The 17,344-nt window shown below is 34.9% G+C and overlaps 1 pseudogene; it reads right to left on the bottom strand.

The window, feature by feature from the left end:
- Positions 1-787: 787 nt before the first annotated feature.
- On the bottom strand, positions 788-1,046 carry LOC132515493 (large ribosomal subunit protein eL43-like; annotated as a pseudogene).
- Positions 1,047-17,344: the final 16,298 nt, after the last annotated feature.

A 17,344-nucleotide genomic window follows, 5' to 3' on the forward strand; every position in this document is an offset into this window, starting at 1 on the left:
TATCATATCCACAAAGTTGTTTTTGCCATGGAAGGTAAGGTATTTAAGGTTTGGGGGATTAGGATGTGGACATCTTTGATGGGCCATTATTCAACATTTCACAGTCCACCCTCTGTGATATCTCAATGCATAACACATGAAACTGTTGGTAATTAATGATATTTTCTTTGACATTCCTAGTAAGGCATGATGAGGAACAAAGTGGATGGTTTCTGAAACAGCACAATTTCCTTACAGGTGAAATAATAATGAACCTCAAAATGTGGTTTAATGACACACAGTTCTTTAAACTGGTGATACTTATTACCGTTTTAGCACTGCAATGTTTATATTTAATCATTACAGTTTCTGAAAATGTTTCATAATGAGATATGATTTTCACATCACATTTGTTGTGAAACTTCTTTTATTTTTGAACTTATACAATAATATCTTAAATTTTAAAATTTTTTCATAAATAACAAGTAGCTAATTTGTACTTAAATTACTTTTTCTTATTACACTTGTGTCTCTTTTCTTGTGTGTGGTTCATAAAACCCTTGTTCTTTCTGTAAAATAGAGTAGATTATGAAACAGATATATTAGTTAAACATTAGAGTTAAACAGAATTAGTTAAGTAGAAGTGAATTTGGGGGTAGTTTGAATTTTTTTTTGCAAGTTTACCTTTTCCTATAATCACCCAGTTCTTAGTGCTTTTTTATTTTAATTTTTGTGTTACAAATATTATTTTTTTGTTACATAAATTAACCCATTATTATAGGCTAGCAAAATTTAAATGGTGGCACTTCTACTGGTCCTTCAGTTCCTTCAGTCTTCTGATGGACGACTTTACTGTGACAGCAGAAGTGGTGTTATAGGTCCGGGCACCACCAGCTACCATTTCATGCAGGAATCACGATGCCAGATGCCCACAGCTTGTCTCTTCATCTTGATTTTGCCACAGAAGGAGCAAGTGTACTTGGCATGCTGGCTGATTTCTTCAGCATTTTCCTGAGGGGGTTACTTTAATGGGTCCCATATTTACTGAAAATTCCGGACTTCTTTGTGCGTTAATCATGTCTCTCAACAAATAGTAAATTTTTGAAAAGAAGGTGAAACAACACCCAAAGAAATGGAGAATCCATTTTAAAGGAGTTTCCAAAATATAAGCAGTACTTTTTATAATCATTCTCTATTCTGCACCATTAAAGTAAAGATAATAGATTCTCCATGTGAGTGACCCAGAGAAGACCACATTATCCTTATGATAATGCTGCAGTGATGTATGCAAAATATACTGCTAGGTGAGAGGCATACGGTTTAATGGATTGTCTGATATATTGATATTGTTAATACGTTCGATTTTGATCCTAAAGTGAAAGATAGATCCAGAAATTTGGTGAACTTTCATAATATGTTCATGTTTATAGTTTTAGTTTTTTTGACTCATAAACTAACTTATGCACACTAGAAATATTTGGGTTTTCTTTTTTTCTAACTTTTTGATTAAATTTGAGGTTAAAGAGTTGAAACTGGTAATATTTAAAAGCCATGTCAGGAAAAAAAAAAGACTTAATTTCTACAGTGTGATTAGGAGAAAGTTTAGACTTCTAGGCACTGGGAAAATGCTGGAAACATAGACCTAAACTGAAATAAATGCATATACACTTGCCATATTCTTACTGTCAATGAAGAAACATAATTTTCCTTATTTTATATTAAATGGAGTGGTTCTATAAATAACTTTTAGAACACGTATCTTCAAAGTTTCTAGGCAAGAAACTTGAAAAAGCAAGAAATATAATGAAATTTAAACCCCAAATAATTAAAATATTCGCATCTTTTAGACACAAATTTTGACTTTTAAAATTATTGCAGAGAATTATATTACAGAATATATATCATTTTGTATCTGCTTAAAAATTCAGTCTAAACTTGTGTTTTAACATTTTAACTAATTAGATAATCGAGGGTCATAATAATCTTAAAATACAATAAGTCCCCTACATACAAATGAGTTCCATTCTGAGAGTGCATTTGTGAGTCCAACAAAGTTAGTCTATGTACCCAACTAACACAATTGGCTATATAGTACTGTACTGTAATAGGTTTATAATACTTTTCACACAAATAATACATGAAAACAAACACAAAAAATAAATAAAACATTCTTAATCTTACAGTACAGTACCTTGAAAAGTACAGTACAGTACCAGCTACATCCCACTGCTTTTACTCTTGCTTCTGGACATCCTGGGCTTGAAATAAAAATGCTATACTACCATACTCTATACAGTGCTGTATAGTAAAGTGCACAAAAGCACGATCACATGTAGAGGATGTGCGCACGTGAGAATGTGCACCAGACATGTGAACTAACTTACGTGACTGGACATGCGAATGCACATTCACATCTTTGAAAGTTCGCAACTTGAAGGATTTTATGTAGGGGACTTAATGTAATATTACAAATAATTAGCATTCAATGCTCTACGGCCTCCATATCTTTTTCACCGGGACTGATGTCTATGGCTTTGTTGTGTTTTGGGGCCAGTTCAATTCCACAGCTATTTGATAAGTGTTAAAATATCACTTCTAACTTAGATATGTTAAGGTTATGAGAGAAAGTATGTGCTCTGCTTCATGGAATTGAGACAAAGTTTTGCATAAAATAAACCAACTGGAGAGCAATACAAGATAAAATTGAAAACAAAATAGTAACTGATATTTATTGAAATATTTATATTGTTCAAATATGAAATGCTTTATAAAAGCTATATCATAAAGTATTCAAAAATTACAGCGGGCTTTCAGTTCAAACAGTCCTCAGATTCACTTGCTGATGCGCCTCAGCCCAAGCTGTATTGCCTTGGATGGATCACTTATTTTCTCGCACTTAGAACACTGAATAATACATGTTAATCAATACATGACAAAAACTGTATGACTGTTAGTGCTATTGTCTCTTTTAGAATAGTTTTGTTAATGTTAGTATTATAATTAGTATTATTTTCTGTTTTGGTATGTTAATCTATTCAGGAGTTGAATGAGTTAAAGAAGATAACTCTGTATGAAGGCTTTTCTTGGCAATGGTGGTTATATGTTTCTTGTAGGACAGATAAGACTTGAGTAAGCAGATAGGTAGATGCACTCTATTGAAGAGTTAATCATTTTGTGAGCACATACTACATGCCAGGCATTATGTTAATTCCTGAGAAAATCCAAGTACAATGATGCATGATCATTTTATTATCAAGGAATTTATAATCTGGGATAGAATGACATAAATGAATCAAGAATTAAAATGCATAGAGTATATTCAGGTACTATAGGAGCACAGATAAAGTGTGTCACTATTCAGGTGGCTGGCCAGGGAACACTGAAAGAAGCAAGAGGGATGGATGAGTTTACATTCAGGAAGAGAAAACAATCATGTGATGAACAGATGAAACTGAGGAGTCCAAAATAACTGGAATTAAAGCAGAAGATTTGTTTCACAAAGAATTTCATTTGATAGATGTAGTTTGTGCATGACCTGAAATGTGGAAAAGAGAGTATAGACACTGGAGTGTCAACGGGACTAAAAATTTTTATCTGAGCATTACACTACAAACATCTACAATTTAAAAAATTCTTATCAAATTAGCTCCCAAAGGGAAAGGAAAGCCTATTATGCAGCTCTGTAGCTTTGCTACACCCTCCGAGAGAAGACATCTGGAAGTCACATGCATCTAGGGAGCTTGACGTTTTCAGCAACACTGGCCTATGTTAAAGTACCAATAGGTATTTTCTTAAGTCAAATAACAACCTTCTCCTGGCCATTGTTCTACAGTCTGAATGCATTTTAGTGAATTAATCACTTAGCTAATAATGTCTTTGAAATGTAAAATGGAACATTTTTTAAAATCTTTTTTTATGTCTTTATTGGAGTATAATTGCTTTACAATGTTGTGTTAGTTTCTGTTGCACAACAAAGTGAATCAGCTATATGTATACATATATCCACTCCCTCTTGAGCCTCCCTCTCACCCTCCCTATCCCATCCCTCTAGGTCATCGCAAAGCACCTAGCTGATCTCTCTGTGCTATGCAGCAGCTTCCCACTAGCCATCCATTTTACATTTGATAGTGTATATATGTCAGTGCTACTCTCTCACTTCGTCCCAGCTTCCCCTCCCCACCCCCTCACTGTGTCCTCAAGTCTGTTCTGTACATCCGTGTCTTTATTCCTGCCCTGCCACTAGGTTCATCAGTACTGTTTTCTTAGATTCCATATATGTGCGTTAGCATACGGTATTTGTTTTTCTCTTTCTGACTAACTTCACTCTGTATGACAGACTCTAGGTCCATCCACCTCATTACAAATAACTCAATTTTGTTCCTTTTTATGGCTGAGTAATATTCCATTGTATATATGTGCCAAATTTTCTTTATCCATTCATCTGTTGATGGACATTTAGGTTGCTTCCATGTCCTGGCTATTGTAAATAGTGCTGCAGTGACCATTGTGGTACATGTCTCTCTTTGAATTATGGTTTTCTCAGGGTATATGCCCAGTAGTGGGATTGCTCGGTCATCTGATAGTTCTATTTTTGGTTTTTTAAGGAACCTCCATACTGTTTTCCATAGTGGCTGTATCAATTTACATTCCCACCAACAGTGCAAGAGGGTAACCTTCTCTCCACACCCTCATTTATTGTTTGTAGATTTTTTGATAATGGCCATTCTGACCAGTGTGAGGTGATACCTAATTGTGGTTTTGATTTACATTTCTCTAATGATTAGTGATGTTGAGCATCTTTTCATGTGTTTGTTGGCAATCTGTACATTTATGTTCAATATTTCAAAAATAAGAGTTGGTTGTTTTGCTTCATGAATATCAATACAATTTGAACTTTTCAGCCTGTGTCCCTTGTGGAACAAAGTAGCATTCTTCCTCATTCCCTTTGCATCCTCATATGTCAAAAGGACCTTAAAAAATAAATATCTCACCATCATCAAACCTCTGTGAACATCGACAGAGACAAAAACTATAGGAGATATTATAAGGGCAAAAAGGTTTATGGGACAAATTGTTCTCAAAGAATTTAGAACACAAATATCAGTCACGATCACATACTTTTCAGCATCTATATTGCAAGAATATAACTGTATCATGAAGTCAGTTATATGACTTGAATAAATATAGCTTTGAAAGAGTAGGAAAATTTTTCAATTTTCTTAAAGCAGGTAATATTCTATCTCACATATCTCAGTAATTTGATTACTGCAGACAAAGTAGGGTCTTCAGTACTACATGAAGGATTCCTGCCTTTACTGATGTTTTTATGCATTTCAGTCTCTCTCCACACTAAGATACCAACAGAATTTTACATGCTTCTCACCTCATAAAGTGATCTTATTTATGGAGAAATTGTACCCTGCTAACAAAAGTCCCATTTTAGTAGCTCATAGAGAACAATGGGTTATTTCCTGATGGACAGGAAAAAGCATAGTGAGGAGAGCTATGACTATAAAATTAAAGGGAATGTGGCAAAAATTTTACTTGGTTAAGCAGATTTATCATCTTATAAAAGTTCCAAATTTAAGAAGTACAAAATATAGAATAGAAACTATATAAAATGCTTTATTTTGTGAAATTCAGTACATACTGGAAATTATCTTATTATAACATTGCATTTTGCTTAATATTCTACAAGATACCAGTACCCAAAATTATTTCATATGAACAACTGCCACCAATGCATTTACTTTCTATCATTACTATGATTAATTTCGATTATGTTATTTCAGCTTGTAGTTGTCATAAAATACTTTAGTTGAATTCGAATGAAGAAATATATATTGCTTCATAGAGAAGTCATTCCAGTTACAAAACTACAAGGGGTCACAACATATTTTACACTAAAGAACACTAGACAGAAAATTAATGTTTTTTTTTAATGTATATAACTATGCTCTAAAAATACAAAAATGGCCTAATGCATCTACCATGCAATATCCTTTCTACTTTACTTTGTTTGTGGGACATATGCATTAGGTCTTCTAAATTTGTTTTCTGTGGGTTTTTCAAAAAATACATTTATTTGAAATTTGCAAACACATATTATTTCAAGTGAATTTCATATTTTTACTTTCTCATAAGAAAGAATTAAAGTATGAGCTACACTATCAGCTTGTATATTGAAACACATTGTGAGTTAAGATAACATTATTTCTGTTCATATGCAGTGTTGTTAGAATTCTGATATGTAAAAGTGGGTTTTCAGCAGCTCAGGCAGATTTTTGGGAAGGCAGCAGGAGGTAGGTCACAGACTCAAGTTTAACAGTTCACCTAGGAATAATCAGGTTGATCTGTAATCCAGAAGAGTATTTGAGTATTAAGATTAATTTTGTTAGATATATTTCTTTCCAGAGACTCAAATTGGACCACATCTGCTTCAATATTTAGTGGCTTAAGAACCCAATTAGTAATTCACAGGATTCAGTGAGCATGAGAATGAAGCAGAGGAATTGGTTGATCTTGTGAAATTTTCTCTCTATGCCATGTGTAGATCCTGCTATATTATCCCTAATATATGAGAAAATAAGTGACCGGGGCACTCATATCACTGTAGAGAACATTTATTTTCCATCATTGTGTATACCTACTCACAAATTATTTGATTAAGCTTTTACAAAGCCCTATATCCATCAATAAGATAAAAATTTCCTATCATTTGACACTTCCTTTGGACAATTAATATTTCACTGCATCTTATTTTTTTCTATCATTTATATATTAACTTAATAATCCTTTTTCTAGGAAGGCATCATAACCTCTATATTATGTTTTAAATAGTGTTTTCTTCACTCTTCAGGAATTTAAGGTCCATCTCTGTATTATTCTTAATATAAATATTCCCTTTAAAATATATTGATAATAAAGAGATTATTTTGTCACGTGTGAAATTATACTAGTTGTGGTTATTTATTTTGTTTACCCAGTAGTGTTTTTCAATGAGACCAGACCAATGATCTTTATTTTTAGAATAAGCAAAGAAATTACCAAAAGAAAAATAAAATATAATTAGAGGGATAATAAAATTTATGTCTCTTGATTCCAACTTTTTATGGTAATTATTAGTTAGCTTTACGTTGAGAAATTTAAGAGAGACTTTTAAAAATTATTTGGTCACTCCTTACTCTATTTACCTTTATATATGATTAAAGTAATGTTAGGGCTGGGAATATAATATTAAAGAAGACATAGACCCCATCATTATCTTCACACAGATTTAAAAATCAGAAAACTACATTTACTAAAATTAGTGCGTCAAGAAGTTTAAAACAGTTTATTAAATGTATGGGTGTAGGTGCAGTTCCTATCCAAAGCAGAGATAAAGGAAGATTCCAAGAGGAACACAGCAAATATGATAATTCTAAACCTCTTAATTCTAAAAGGAACACAGCAAATATGATAATTCTAAATGGGTAAATGGCATTTAGTCAGGCATAAAAGTGGGGAGAAGAACCTGGAAATATCAGAGGCAAAGTCCTGTGGATGACACAGTTCATCTGGAACACAAAGACCTGTCTGTGGAATGCAGACTGGTAAGCAGAAGAGCTGAGAGGAGACATAGGAGAGAAAAAGGAGTCCGACCATGAAGGATATTTTAAACCATTTAAAGTCTGCCTATCTTTTAAGATTGTCCAAATGAAGGAACAGTCAGACTAATGATGTTAATTTTGCCACCTATAATTCAGAGTACCTCAGTGTAGTGGAAAGAGAATCAGCAGGCACAAAGACCACACTTGATTTAATAATCAGTGGTTGGTTTCTTTTCTTACATATCTAATGTTCAGTTAACCTCTTTTTAATGGATTCTGTATGCACTATGAGGTATAGAGGCACAACATTTTTAAAGTGTTGAGTTTGATGCGTCTTTGAAATATCAAAATGTAGTTATTCAGTTCTCAGTTGTACGTTTGTGCATGAATCTCAGAAGAGATGTCTGGGCTGGTAGTAAAATGGTGGAAATTCTTGGAGCGTCTAGGAGTCTGAATAAATAAACCCTATATTTTCTGCCTAAATTTGAAACCAGTTGAAATAGGAGTCACCTTTTGATTTCAAAATGTAAGGATATAACCTAATTGTACAAGTACAATGGTTATTTGAATAATAATTAAAAAAAAAGTAGAACCAGATAGCCTCCCATTATTTGTCAGTAGTTGAAGTCAATGGGTTTCCCCCATGAATGTCTACCCTGCTAAGCTTATCACTTGGCTAAAAGGATACGAGAATGTATTTCTTCTTTGAGTAAACAAATCCCAAAATGAAGGAAGCAATGCAAACCCAGTTGTTTTCCCAAAACATCAATCATATAAGTTACTCCTCCTATTTTAGGCAGAAAGAGACCAAGCATTGATCAACTGAAAGTTCCCTCACATGAAAGGAAAAGTCAAGGGTGCAGGTATTAGGTATTAAGCTCATAACAGTGGAAGTGAGCTTGTGATTGGTAATTCAAGTTATGGAAGTGATAAACTATTGGGAGAAAATCAAATAAGAATAGAAAAAAACTTAACCTTAAATCATATTATAATGCAATGTAAAAAACACATAAGTCCATGTTAATGGACTAATGGAGAGCATAAAGAAAGTGTGATAGCCTCAAATTTGTATATAATCAGTACCTAAGAGAATACATTCCTATATCTCAGCCCCTTAAAGTTTTCCTTAAGTATTTAAGCCAGTGGACTTGGAACTCAAATGAATGTCTTTAACAATTTTATTTATCCTTTAGTTAACTATTCGGTTCAATAAATATTTATTTAGTGTCCATTATGCTTTAGACACAGAAATAAGTTTTTGAAAAAATAATAAATATGTAAAACATATATTTTCTTCTATTGAAAAGTTTAATGGGGAATTAGGACAAAAAACAAAAACAAAAAATGTATAATGTTTTAAATATTGTGATGGGGATGTATAAAGTATAGTGTCATCACACAGATAAGGAAGACCATGTAATTATTGGAGGACAGGATATGCTTCCTAGAAGAAATCATTTCTAAGGAGAAATTATAAACTATTTTGGTTAAAGGAAATCATGGAAAAAGTCAATGTAGTGTGGAAAGAGTGTCCTATATGAGAGGAATGATTTGGCTCTCATTGGCCAAACTCCACTAGAAGCCATGGGACCCCAGAGCTGCAGTCCACAGAGAGCAGCCTTAAGCAGACAGAGCAGGGTGGACAATGGCGAAAAGTGGCTTTGGAAGGATAAAAATCATACTACCCAGATAAAAGTAACATGCGTCAGACTGCTTACCTTGACTCTATTGGCACTCTTTTCCCTCGGGAATCAAAGGGGAGTCTTTTCCTTTACCCTAGTCAGTACTCTGGTGCTTACGCAGAGAAAAAAGTGCAATTCAACCTCCAATTTCCAGGGAAAGAAGAGTGTCTAAGATACTGTTAACTTGCAACTGATCTGTGGTGGCTCTGTGCCACCAAAGAGCTTACTAACTCTTGACCAAGATAGGAATGAAATGTTATATTAGTGATTTATTTTGTGCTCCTTAAAGCCCTAAAACTCCCCTGGAGCCATTACAACGTTGTTTATAGAAATGTGTAGCTCGAAAATGTGTAACTGATTTAACCAGTTACGCAATCTAGTTTTGCTATGTGGCTAATGGAGTATTAAAACAAAAACAAAAACAAAACATACAGCCCTCAGTAAGGTTTAGCCTCAGCTTCCCTGATGCCAAGATATGTTACAGATATCTTCAAGGTTTGTGATGTTGAGATGAAGCATGTGCTGAGAGAATGCGAGAATACCCTGAAAATCTTTGCCTGAATGTCTGGGACCTCCTTGATGTTTGCCTGTGTTTTGTTTCTCCTGATCTATCGTACATATTGCCTTTAGTAAAGCCTCATTGGAAGCTTTAATAAAAGCCATTTTGTGTGGTCACATAGGCCTTTTCAGTAATCACATGAGCCCTTTCAATAATTCAACCCAAAATGAACATAATGCAATTGCTGCAATGATATATAATAATAATAAACATTTTTCATTGAATAAATGAATCAGTGAATTAATGAGTGAATAAATGAATAAGGAGTGTCAACTATTTTGTACAGATACTAAGTGCACAAATGGGGTAGATTCAGTGAGTTCATAGGGGAATTTATTATTATTAGCATTTAGGTGATTTTAAATCCTATTGCTTATTCCTTTCTTTTAATGATCTCATGTCTACATCAAAGAATATATATAAAGGATCATAGTATGGAATTTCATAAAAGTTTTATTTATGTGTTTAGCAGGGTGGTGCAGTAAAAATTATTTTTTTTATAATTTATTACAAACCAAATAAAGTTTCAAGGCACATATAAAATAAGGTGAACTGTCTTTGTCACCGTTTATGTAGGCTAATGTCAGATGAAACCAGGACTCTGATTATTAAATGTCATGTAACCTCATGGTGCCAAATCTTTGCTGACTCAGTTGTCAGGCTGACATATATTCTATCTAATACAGACTGCCCATAGTTGGACTCACTAAATGCTTTCCATGCCTCTTCTCTACCATTCATTCTTCAACCTGTCTTTAGAACCTACCACCTGCCAAACCATTAGCTAGATGTTGGTGATACAATAATTGAAAATAAACAAAAAAACATATTTCCTATGCTTGTAGAGTAGACTAGTGGCGGTTACAGTCATTTCGACATATAACTTCAATATAAAATTTGAAATGAATGAAAATGAAATATGTTTTGAAAGTAAAGGGTCCTCAAATTCTTTTCTGAACCAAACTGGCCTTGCTTCTGCATTGCCCCATGATCGGCTCCGGTTTTTCTGAAAAAGGACCCTCCGCTTTGCTCAACTTGGCTTCCCTGCACACGTACTCTGAGTTCATGGACTCACAGATCATTCTGAGTTCCTCCTCTTCTTGACTCAAATCTCCTTTTTAAAGGAAAGATGATTTAAAATCTCTTCTCAAGTAACTCATTAGTTCTTGCTATTGGAATAAATGGATTTAATCTATTTGCTTTTAATATGATTTAAAAATTTTCAATATTATCTTTTACAAAATAAAAGCAGATATAGTCCTAACAAATTTTGTTAACAAAGTTGATGTCTTTATTCCTAGTTTAGGTATGTGTGATTGAAAGCAAATTCCTTTAATTTCTGGATTATAAGTAAAAGGTCTCTTAGAAATTTGACACAAGATGGTATGACTGAAGGCCAAGGATAATACCTGGAAGTTGAACTGAAACATGGAAGGAAAAGCAGGCAAATAAATATCTGCCAAAAGTATACATAGGAAAAGGCATCCAGTTTAAAAAATAATAAACCTAAAGCCAGGATTTAAGAAGTAGGAACTTAAATACTATTGATGGAATAGAAGGTGGGTTTCTTTTTAAGTTCCTTTGGATGAATGTTGATATACTTTGTCCTACTATAGTCAGATACTTAGATTACCTTTCCACAAAAGAAAAGCAATGTTGAAACCATGTTCCAGAGTGGCTTGCACCTGCTCAAAATTGGGTTACACAGTATTAAAGGTTTAAACCATATAAAGAAAAGTTAGAGACTCTTCCATATTCAAAGCTTTCCCCTCAAAATGAATATGATTAATAACTTCTCTCCTTTGCTTTGATTGTTGTATGTTTCAATGTTATAGAAATTCAAGACAAGATCTTAAGGTGTCACATCTCTTCTCCATATGAAGCTGAGAAAATCTGCCTATGGTATTGATGCTAGGAGGATATCTGAATCACATGCTTGAGAGCTAGGCTTATTGTTCTAAATATAATTTGACAGTTAAAATGGAGCTGACTAGAGAAAAAGCTAGGATTTACATTTCATTTTAAAAATCCTTAGTGAAAATATGTAGTCAGGAAAACTATAGACTCAAAACTGCTATTTTGATTCCAATAATGCCTGGTTCCAAGATGTCAGTAATCTCCCCAAAGATAATAGAGTGAATACATAATTAATATTATCAAAATGTTAAATATAGTATTTATCACTACATTGCTAAAAGAACCATAAAGATAATTAAGGACAAGTCTCTAAAGGCAAAAAATAAATAAATAAATAAACAAAGAATCAAAAAATAACCCCTCCATTTCTCTTTAATTATCTATAGATATTTTAGTCTCAATTATATTTAGAGGTCTTTAAATGTGTGTGCCAAATGTGAATGATATAATTCTGTATATCAAATGCTTTGGCTGCATAAATTGTAAATAGATGGTTTAACTTTAAATCTTTAACCCACTTTGGGGCCACTCCAAAAGCCTGTGTTGCTGCACTAGGCCTTTGGTCTCCTGGAAGGCATTTGACTTCCTTCCCAAGAATGCAAAATTCACTATTTCTGACCTTGGGAAGTCCTGCCCCTGCATAGCCCTTGGGCCAGAGCCTGATCTCCCATACCTGGCTTGATTACTGGGTGAGGCACTGCTGCACTGTGACTTGACTGAGGCATCGAATTGGGGTTGGTTTGATAGGTGATGTGAGCCAGACTCCCCCTCTGGGATGAGGGGTCTCTGGCACTCAGGGGACCCAGGTGTTTCTCATTCCAGGACTCCTTTGCTGGTCCGTACAACTTCCAAGTTCTCTCCAGATCTGGCTTCTTCTAGGAAAAGTGGTCAGGGCATCGGTGCCTTGAGCCTGATTCTGCCTTCCTCTGAGCTGCCCCTGAATGCTCAGTGCATCCTAGCGCAATCTCTCCCTGCCCCTCCATCCGGACTCACACTTACTCTCCCCACTTCCCACCATACATGAAGCTACAATGTGCACCCTGTGTGCTCAAAAACAAAAACATTTAAAAAACTTTTTTAACCATTTTGAATTCTATATAATGGTTTTGTCTGTATATCTTTGTGATTTTAAGACATTATGAATAGCATACCTTGAGAGTACAGACAAGATGCACCTAATTTAGGGAGAGCTGGCACCTTGTTTGAAGGACAGGCTTTGGTAAAGAAACAGAATGCAAAGTCATTCTAGAGAGAAAGTGTAGCCAGCACAAAGACAAGAGATGAGAGCGTTTCCTTTATTTAGGAAACTGCAATATTTGGCACATAGTAAATGCTTAGTAAATATTTGCTGTTATTATGGTTTTATTTTTATTGAAATTTTTTTTATTACTACAGCTGGAGAGAGTGTATGGGAGACAGAGAAGTTAGAGATCTAGCTAGAACAATAGCTGAAGAGCAAATAACAGACTTTAAGACTATTATACATTTCTACATAGAAATTGTAGAGCAGCTAAAAAGAAATGCATAGGATAGTGAACTGACCAGACACACTGTAGAAGGCTGTGGTGGAATAGACAAAAGTAGAGTAGAACTGATTATTATTAGTTTTATTGTAGTGATCTAATAAGACAGTAATTCTAACAGCAATAGGGAGGATTGGAGAAGGTATTAGTATTTTGGAAGATAAATGAAGGAAGGGGATTAGCTTTTTGTGAGGGATGAAAGAAGGAGAGGTAGAGAAAGGAATTATGAATGAGTTCCAATATTCTGGCTTGTGTAAGTGGGTAGATGATTCTGTTACTTATAGTTATGGATACAGCCCAAGAATTATCATGGTTAGGGAAGAAGGTGTACATTATATTTTGATCATGCTTATTTTTAAGTGCCCAAGTAACTTCTAAGGGAAGATATCATCTATGTGGATATAAGTACAAATTTGGGGAGTCTTCAACATATAGAAATCTCTTAAAGCCATGGATGTGACAGCATCTGTGTAGAGGATGTAGAGAGAAAAGTAGGAAGACTGAGAGCTGACCCCCTCCCTAATGCCAATATTTATTTATCATAGAAAGAATATTGAAACTACACACACACACACACACACACACACACACACAGAGCTGAAAAGTAGTAAAAGAAACAAACTGGACAGAACACTGCCCTAAAGCTGACATAGAACATTTTGAGGAAGAAGAGGTAAGTATTTTCAAATACTGAAAAGACAGGGTAAGGACTGGAAAGTGTGCACCAGACATGGCAAAGAGAAGAAACTGTATTTTCCTTGGAAATGTCTTGTTGAAAGATAGTAAAAATCAGCCATTAGTTTGACCAAGACATTCTCAACCCTACTAGGGACTGCATCAGCCTGGAGGAAAAGGAGACTTTTTATGCTGAAGGCAGGGATAGCTATTTGAAATCCATCTGCCAAGAAATGGCACCATTTTCTAATTGGCACTAAAGCTGTCTTATATGCTAACAGGGGGTCTGTTGGCATATTGTTTGTAATTATCACTGTGGGAGTGGATGAAAGGATATAGATTAAAATAAAGAGATGGAGAATATGAAAAGCAAGAATAAATCAGGCCAAGGCCAGAACTCTGGAAAAGAAATATTTAAGGGGCACATATAGAAATAAAAGATCCAGACAAGAAAACTGAGGAGAAATGTTCAGAGAGATAGGGAGAAAACAAGGAGAAAATAACATCCAAAAGGTCAGAGGTCACCTTGGGTGTGATTTGATACCCGTTTGGAATAGCATTTTCCATGTAAGTTAATCCACATTAAATTAATTTCCTCCTCTTTCTCCACTTTTCAAATTGAATGCTTTCACCAGACAGCTCTTTGCTGACCCCTTTTGATATTTGCCTGCTACAACTCCTGCAAATTACAATTGTGATTTTAGCTCAACTTTAAAAAGTCAGAACATGACAGCTCATACTGATTTTTACCATTAAGAGCCTGATTGCTACAGTCTTTCCTTCTAAGACATGTAATACTGTTCATGAGTCTTAGTCACCTATGGTTGTACTAATCCCTGCTATTTCAAGTTCTGCTCATTTTTAATTTCTAGAGGTATCTCCCACAAGGTTAACATCAGTGAAGTCTTGAGTGACATGAATGAAGCAATCAGGATATTAGATTTCCAGGGGATTCAAAATTAGTTGAATTTATATAGGCCTGGTGTCTTTGTACTTGGAGAGAACTCTAGATACCTGAGCACCCACTGAAAAGTGCCTCCAGAGAGTGTGCACTTTGTTGAGATATGGAACTCTTATGGGGGGAATGGGAATGTATCTGAACATGAAATGATAATCTTCTGATGCTCCTAAGCCTTCCACTGCCCACCGCCCAGAAAATGAGGTTAAGAGAGTTACTATTATTGTTATAACTACTGACACTTGTTTACTGAGATTATAAGAATAGTGTAAAGTAGCTGTTATTTGTAAATCTCCACTGATAGACAACATTCATTCCCATTTTACCACTAAACTTAAACTGGAAACAAGTGTGTTAATTATTTTCTATTTTAAATTAAGATATTAGCTAGTTTTGTCTGAACCCTCAAAATATTTTGGCAGACTTAGTATTTTACCAGACATTCAATTAAGGATTGAATATTGCTCTTGAATCATTATCGTTATTTTTTTTAGTTCACAGCAATGTATTTCTCACAGAACAAAATAGCCTCTTCAGCTAACTAGAAGGGCAAAAAGCTAATGGAAAGAAGTCTAAACAGTGTGCCTTATTTCACCCTCTCTCAGCTCTACACAGACATTTTTATCCTTCTTTTAAGTTATCAGAACCAGAGGAACAGATTTTTAAATAGTCTATCTCCAGCTGTCTCCTTGTTTGGATCCCTGGATGATTTCTCTATGTGAAATGTCTTTCATCTTTTTTCAGGTGAAAGGTTTATTTGTAGATTTTCTACAAATGAAACCAGCTAAAATCTCCTAAGCTCAGAAATGAAGCTTAGAATCTTTTTGAAGGAGGCTGCCTCATCATAGCTGCTCAGTTGTAGAGCACTCACTGAGGCTCCGGCACCCACCACTCAGACAAGGGGCAGGTGCCAATTAAAAGGAAGCCAAGCAGGTAGGACACACATAGGCAACAAGGTACCTCTTCCCTTTACTTTGCCAAATAGATACAACCTGACCAACGAAAGAGTGTTAGGTGGAACGATGACACTCTTCACAGGTTATCAGGGGATATTGGGCCAGAACTAAACACATATGATCATCTTTGCCTTTGGTCTCCTAGATTCTTCTTATTTCCCCTTTTCTGCACTAGCATACTTCTCTGTTCCCATAGGACTACTTCTGGCTTACCAATGAACTCATCATTTCCCCCTTCTTTTCTCATTACAACCTGTTAATCAGTAAAAAATGATGATATATTCATTCACTTTAGGATGAAAATTATGCATAAGGTTTAATCTCTTTTATGGTAATTTGTCATTTTGTATGGGATAACATTTAAGGCCAAAGTAAAGCATACTAATAATGGACTATCTGGCAACATCAACAAAGTTGAAAAACTATTTTGGGAACATTGTAAATTCCCCAACATTTAAAATTATTAATTTATTCTATACATAAATTGTATACACACATACATAATGCTAAGTAGTTGTGTGTGTGTGCATGTATGTGTACGGTAGTGATGGTAATGGTGGTATGCAAAATGAGCATTTGGCAATTTATTTCAGTAAAAACAACTCTTAATATTCTGAAGAGAAAATACTAAGTGATGTCTCCTTTAGTTAGAGTTTCTCTCTTTCTATATTAATTTTCACTGACTTTCATTTCAGTCAGTATGACATATCAGACATCCTAAATGACCTTCTCACTGAAAGCGACTAAAACCACTCAGTAAAATATTTTGAAAACATTTGAAAATGGAAAGCTGTTCTGGCAAGAAAATAAGAAATTCCAGGAGGCTAAAAACAAAGAGATCAGGAAACCTGGGACCTGAGCAGGAGGCCAGAATGTTCTGAAGGTGGCTTTGCCTTGAGGGCATCTGCCAAATGCTTGAGCAGCAATTACACAGGGTCAGATAATTGAAAGGATTCATAATACTCCATGGGGTACATACTCACTAAGGTAAAATATATGGTACAGCAGGGGAAAGAAAAGCACAGGCAAACGTCAGACTGGTCCAAGACATATATACAGCTCCCAGAGTCCTTTCTTAATTATACAACTCACACTTTGTCATCAGATTGTTAATCACTACATGGTGGGGAGGGAGACTGTACCTAGGTCTCAGGGGCATCTTTGCTTCATTGAAGGAGGAGGGCTTTTACACTCCTCTGTTAATGTAACAGCAAAATCCAAGAGAAACAGACAGAAACGAGGTGCAAGCCATCAATATGTTCATTTTCTATAAACAATGCTGATAAGCTGGTGCAACTTGCCTCCTGGTTTGTCTCAAATCCCAGCACAGAACTACACTCATCATTAGTTGGTACAAAGTAGTTAAGTTTGGCCTAGGGTCACACCAAGCCTCCAGGCACTTCTGGAAGTAAGCATGAGTTTGCTACAGATTAGCTGAGATTAATTCTATACTTACACTAAGTTACAATTTTTGAGGACTCTATGGGAATCAAAGGACAGAAGGTA

This window comes from Lagenorhynchus albirostris, chromosome 2, assembly GCF_949774975.1.
Source record: "Lagenorhynchus albirostris chromosome 2, mLagAlb1.1, whole genome shotgun sequence".
Taxonomy (NCBI): Eukaryota; Metazoa; Chordata; class Mammalia; order Artiodactyla; family Delphinidae; genus Lagenorhynchus; species Lagenorhynchus albirostris.